At 51.8% G+C, this 6,237-nt stretch overlaps 1 protein-coding gene across 6 annotated transcripts in view; it reads right to left on the reverse strand.

Annotated features, from left to right (window-relative positions):
* NAV2 (neuron navigator 2) overlaps window positions 1-6,237 on the reverse strand; it is a 153,945-nt gene that overhangs the window by 57,555 nt on the left and 90,153 nt on the right. The window lies entirely within an intron of this gene.

The following is a 6,237-nucleotide window of genomic DNA, read 5'->3' on the forward strand; positions in this document are numbered from 1 at the left end:
ATGTGGCGAGAATTCAGCCACCAACTCTGCCACTTGGCGACAGACCTCCTCTCACTCGGCAGCCTGATCTCTAGCCAGCATCCAGCCTCCTGGCCGTTTCCCTTTGTTCTGCCGGCTCCCTATCACTCCCCTGGCAGTGAGAGCTTTGAAGCTCGCGCAGCGCCTGCCTGCCTAACACTCCGAGCCAGTGAGCGAGCAGGCGAGGGTGGTTGCTACTTCTACAGGGAGGGAGAGGGGCTGAGAGGAAACACATCTTCCAAAGCCATTCTCCCCAAGCTCACAGCCAGTGGTGCCTGCTCCTACCCCAGCTCCGTGTCTGTGCCCCATCGCCTTGCTCCTCCTGTGGGATTCTGCTCAGACCAGGGATATGATTTGCCAGCTTTCTTTGGAAGAGCCCTGACCTGCTGGCCATGGAACCCAGGAGGGGGCAGAAGTGTGATGTCAATGATTCACTGGGTGAAAAGGCAGGGGCTAACCAGATCGCCTTGGGGGCCTCCCTCAGGGTGGGGTCAGGCCAAGGAGATGCTGGTGGGAGAAGCCATGCAGAGAATGGGGACGGGAGGTCAGCCACACTTTAAGGGGGGCCACACTAAGACAGAAGTTCCAGAGAGTGGGCACCATCAGCAAGGCAGGAAATCAATATGATCACCTGGCTAGAATCTGGCCTAATGCCTGGGATCCACGAGTACACCTTCCTCCACAAAATACACTGGCTGGGAGGGATAAAGTGTAAATACAGACGAGCAGCCCATGCTCAATCGTATCTCCATCACCACCACAGACTCCTCTCTCTCAACCCCTTCACACCCTATGAATTCCACTCATCCACGACAGCCACATGAGGAGTGCGTTCAGTCATTCCTCAGCACATACTGAGTTCCTGCTGCTGGTACCAGGCACCAGAGACATGAGGAGGGCGAAAACCTCCCCATCTGTGGGGAGCCCCTCACCCCACTGTGGCGAGGGACAGGGGGAGACTTCCCGCCCTGAGCACAGAGCAGGAGCTCCCAGGAGGCTGGGTGAGGAAATGCGGGAACAGGAGAATACAGGCCTTCCAAGCCACTGAACGCTGTAACAAAATGGTGTCATCTGATCCCGGCGACTACCTGGTCTAGTAGGGTAAGTAGGTAAGGAGCGCTGTCTTCATCTCAGTTTTATAGATGTGTGGAAGCAAAAGCTACGCATGCCCTGTCCCCCCCCCGCGCTCCTTCCTCGGAACAATTCCAGGATACCCATTCAACCAGGATCTCAGTGCCCGCTGCTTGCAGGCACCCACCACGCAGGGCCTGAGGATCTGTGGGTAAGACTGGTTCCACACTCCTGGAGCGTACAACCCAGCAAAAAAGGCAGAGATTGCACAAATAAACACAAGCAAATGACTAGTTGTGAATTATGAAGGCTGTTATAAGGACAAGGTGTCTGAGAGAGAAATACAGGCATTGTCGTAATTTAGATTATAAGAGCAGGGACAATGTTCAGGTAAGGCCTGTCTGAAGAAGTGCCCTAAAGAATGAAAAAAAATTTGCTAAGAGAAGAGTTTAGGGAAGAGCATGCCTGACAGAGGGAAGAGCATGAGCAAAGACCCCAGGCATGAAAGTGTGGCTCAGGAAGCATTCACCTAAAATGTTTGTCCGGGGCCACTCCCTCCCAGGCAAGCTCTGGGGCACTGGGAATACTACAATGACCAACGTCAAGTAGAAATCATTGCTCTCTTGTTCAGATACATTGTAACACTTTCCAATATATTCTAAGAGGTACCGAAAGCTTAGCATGTACCACATCCTGGGGTTCTGCATTCGTCCTTTTAATAGTCATTCCTATGCCTTATTTCCCCTAATAAAATTGTAGCAGTAATAGGAACAACACATTTTATTAAGCATGTACTGTGTGTTGGGCACTGGGCTAAAGTGCTTTATATGTGTCATTTAATTTAATCCTCACCAAAAATCTCTGAGGAAGTTACAGTTCGGTCTCAACTTGACATAGGACAATTGAGGCACAGAGTGGAAACGTGTCCAAGATGACACGGTGAGGAAGTGGAGGTGCAAGGATTGATGCCACGGAGTCCACGTTTTGTGCCTTTATGCCACGCTGCCTTCCTGGAGGATACGCCCAAGGACACGAGGCCTTTCTGCTTGCCCAGCGGCTCCTAACACCATCCCAGCACACAGTGGATTCTCTTCCCATCCTGGCTCGCTGGTTGTTCCCCCGCCCCGACCCCTGAGAAGCTCCGGCCTAGCCTCTCGGGTTGGACCCTCCAGAACCCCGATTCCGCCAGTGGCACAGAGAGTGCTCGTCGCCCTGGCTCAGGGCTGTGGCTAGAGTCCCCCTCTGTAAAGAACGATCACCCCATCACCACACCCTCACAACTGGGGCCTGGCGGCAGCCTCCCCCACACTGCTCTGCACACTGGGTGTCTGCCGGGGACGCTGCTGCCTTCAAGTTCCTATCTGCTTAGCAAGCCCTCCCTGAGCCACACGCCAGACCGTCTGGTGGCTCCACTAGGGATCAAAAGATGAAACGGCCCCAGCCTTTCTGTTCCCAAGGCTTCCAACACAAGCCAGCTGTATCCCCACCCCTAACCCCACCCCAGCCCCGGCCCCAACTTCTCGATGCCTTTGTCAGCTGTTCCCATCTCAAATGGCACCTAATGTTGGAAGGATTTTCCTATGGCCCCTACCTGGAAGTCCATTTAGTCACTCAACATCCAGGTGGGGAAACAGCCATACAGGAGAGGGGAGAGGCCTGAAGACTGGAGAGTTCGTGACCCAGGGCCCACAGCGGGGAGGCCGATCCTCAGACTGACAGGGGGGAACCAAGGTGGGGCTGAGCAGCGAAGGCAGGGGGCAGGGGGGGGAGGCCCGGGGCACAATGAGGGGGAGCACATGGGCTGGAGTCAGGCAGACTTGAGGTTCAAGGACTGGGTGCTGCCACTCCTTTGCTGTGTGTGACCCTGCAGGAGGTGGCTTACCTTCCCCAAGATCATTACCTTGCATATAAAACGGGACAAGTAATCCAGAGGAAATTAAGAAAGAAACAAGGTAACTCTGAGCAGCTACCGAGAACCAGGCACCGAGCGAGAGAGGTCAGATAAAGCGTCTCCAGGGCACCCCCGCTCTCGCCCTGCAGGATGGATCTATTTACTGTCATTTCATGGGAGAGGAGGCAGAGGCTTGGAGAGGTTGGTTAGCTTGTCCAAGGATGTCCACACTGTTTCCCTGACCCACAACCTGGTCTGGCTGCCCAGCAGGCTGCCCAGCTCTCCCAGAGGAAGTCAGTCAAAGGGCTGTGGTGCCTCAGTGGGGAATGTCTGCCCAGGCACTGAGAAGCAGCGCACGATGCCCGAGGCGGATACCTGGGCATGGGTGCCTCGGCAGCGCACACTCAGGGCTCAACACCCTCGAGGAAAAGTCCTTTAGACAGGGCCTCCACCTGCCAGGATTGCTCCTCCCCATGCGCCTCCTGCTCTTCCAGCAGCTAAATGAGGCCAATCTCAAGCTTTCCAGACCACACCGTTCTGTTCCTTAGATGTCCTTCCTTTTAGCTATTCCTCAGAGGCTTTTGAACCTGAAAACCTAGGTTTCCCCGGGACACGCTGAGCCGCTTCTCCCTGACTCTCCCTGCCGTGCCTGGGACACTGTGCTGCCCACCCACCCAGGGAACCAGTATGTGCAGAACCGGAGTGAGCCCTGGGGAAGGCCGGCCAGGCACATCTGCCCACTGCCTGCTGCTGATGGGGAGGAGTAATGGCCCTTTGCCCCCCCCCTGAGTGGTGCAGAGAGGATGGGGAGGCTGCATCCACACGGATTCAAATATTTGGAGATGCTCCCTGGGCAGGAACAAAGGGGTGCCACTAAAAACCCACTTACAGAGACCATCGCAATAGGAATCTTAGTAACTATTGGTGCTTTATTGGTGCAAGTCGGTGCTTTATTCCAATTCCTATTTGCTTGGCTTTTATTTAAATACTAGAGGCCTGGTGCACAAAATTTGTGCACGGTGGGGGGTGGGGGGGGTCAGGTCTCAGCCCGGCCTGCACCCTCACTAATCCAGGACTCTTTCAGTGACATCCTTCTCACAATCGTGGACCGCTGGCACCTAACCGCTTGCCTGCTTGCCTGCTTGATTGCCCCTAACAACCTCTGCCTGCCAGCCAGATGCCCCTAACTGCTCCCCTGCTGGCCTGATTCAGCCTCTGGCACTGTGGCTTTGTCTGGAAGGACATCCAGTCTAATTAGCATATTATCCTTTCATTAGTATAGATTTTAAACACAGGTCATTTTAAGCAAAAACAACCCAGTGGATATTAAACCCTTTATTTATTTATATTTTTAATTATTTTTATAAAAATATATTTTATTGATTTTTTTTCAGTCTGCAGGCCGACACTCTCTCCACTGAGCCAAACTGGTTAGGGCAAGGATATTAAACCCTTTAAGTCCCTTGTAATTAACTCTCTGATCATGATCAAGGGTCATATATTTTTGAACCTGTTCTGATGTGACCTGAGCTCGATGAAAGCAAAAAGCCGGTCAAAGAGGGGAGGGGCCTGGCATGAACCGGATTCAAGTGCACCTGACAGGAAAGCATTTGTGGGTCCCAGATACTAACTCTGTGTTGCTGTGGAAAATAGATTCCACCCCGGCTTTGTGCAGAGGGAACACAGACCAGGAGCTTCCTCCAACAGTGTTTTGTTGCTTAGTGTGCGTCTTAGGAGCAAGCCTGTTCCCAGCTGGCGAGTAAATAAAAGAGAAACTACTGATTTTCTGATCCTCCTTGCCTCTCTCCCTCCTTCAGTCCCCTCCTCTCCGCCTCCCTTCCTCTCTCCTCTCAAGTATCTCCCACAGCCTGCCTGCCCCCTGAATGCAGACACCCGGGGGGCAATTCCTTGGTTCTCCATTTTAGTATCTAAGGATGCATGGAAGCGGTTGTTATTTATGATACTTATGTTATGAAATTAGGATGCATATCAGAGAAAAAATTGGTGTCCACGAGGAAAGGAGAACCAGGGGACACTGTGATGTTTGGTAAGTGGAGGTGGAAAGGACACAGGTGGTCTGGGAGCTTGTAACATGTCTAATCACTGATTGAACAGTGATCACTCTGGGGCAGTGTGACTTAGGAGTTTTTGTTTTGTTTTGTTTTAGGTGTAAGATTCATATAATGAAGTTTGAAATCATAAGTATACAGCTTGAATAAATTTTATCAGTTTAAGTTACATAACTACCACTCAGAAATCAAGCTACAGAAAGAACATTATCAGCACCCCCAAATCTTTGTGCCTCTTTCATCTGGATAGGTTTTTCCCCCCTAACAACCACTACAACCCATCCTCACTCTCCAACAATAATTACAAATTCTGGCTAAAATGAAAACTCAAGAAGTCACAGGCAAACTACTTAGAGCAGCGGTTCTCAAACTGTGGGTCACGACCCCTTTGGGGTCGAACGACTCTTTCACAGGGTTCACCTAAATATATCCCACATATCAGATATTTACATTAAGATTCATAACAGTAGCAAAATTACAATTATGAAGTAGCAACGAAAATAATTTTATGGTTGGGGGTCACCACAACATGAGGAACTGTATTAAAGGGTCGCGGCATTAGGAAAGTTGAGAACCACTGACTTAGAGGCTACACCTAATACATGGCATCAGGCAGTGAACACTCCTTTCTGTGGGGCCGAATTACTCCCACACTCTGATGCATCCACAAAGAAAAGATGCCTTTGAGAGCAAAGAGATTCCAAAGCAGTCCCTATCTGTACAGAGTGAGAAATGCTGAGAAAGAAAGCAGATGAGGAAGGGAGTGAACAGACATGGAAGGGAGTGAGCGGAGGGGGCAGGTCAGCTCTGCCCTCCCAAGGTCCCTCTGGGAGACTCTGTTGGGATCAGACCTTCCACGGGTTCCCCAGAGGCAGTGGCTTCGGGTGAGGCGACCCATCATGGAGAAGATTACAGGCCCCATATGCCAGGGCCATGACTGTCCAGACCTTGTGCTGCTCAGGCCCACCTTGGGGACCAGGCGTGAGGATGGCACTTGGCTTTGCACTAGTGAAATGGGCCGACTACACCCAAACCCTCCCTCCGACCACTCAGGAATGCGATGAGGGTGAGTGAATGGACCCCTGGGAAACTGCTTGGAAAGCAAATACAAGGTGGCACTGTATTCAAAACAGAACAGCTGAGAGTGTCAGATAGGGGCTGAAAACGCAAGTGTCTCAGGGTGAGGGG

This window comes from Myotis davidii, unplaced genomic scaffold (genome assembly GCF_000327345.1).
Source record: "Myotis davidii unplaced genomic scaffold, ASM32734v1 scaffold330, whole genome shotgun sequence".
Classification (NCBI taxonomy): domain Eukaryota; kingdom Metazoa; phylum Chordata; class Mammalia; order Chiroptera; family Vespertilionidae; genus Myotis; species Myotis davidii.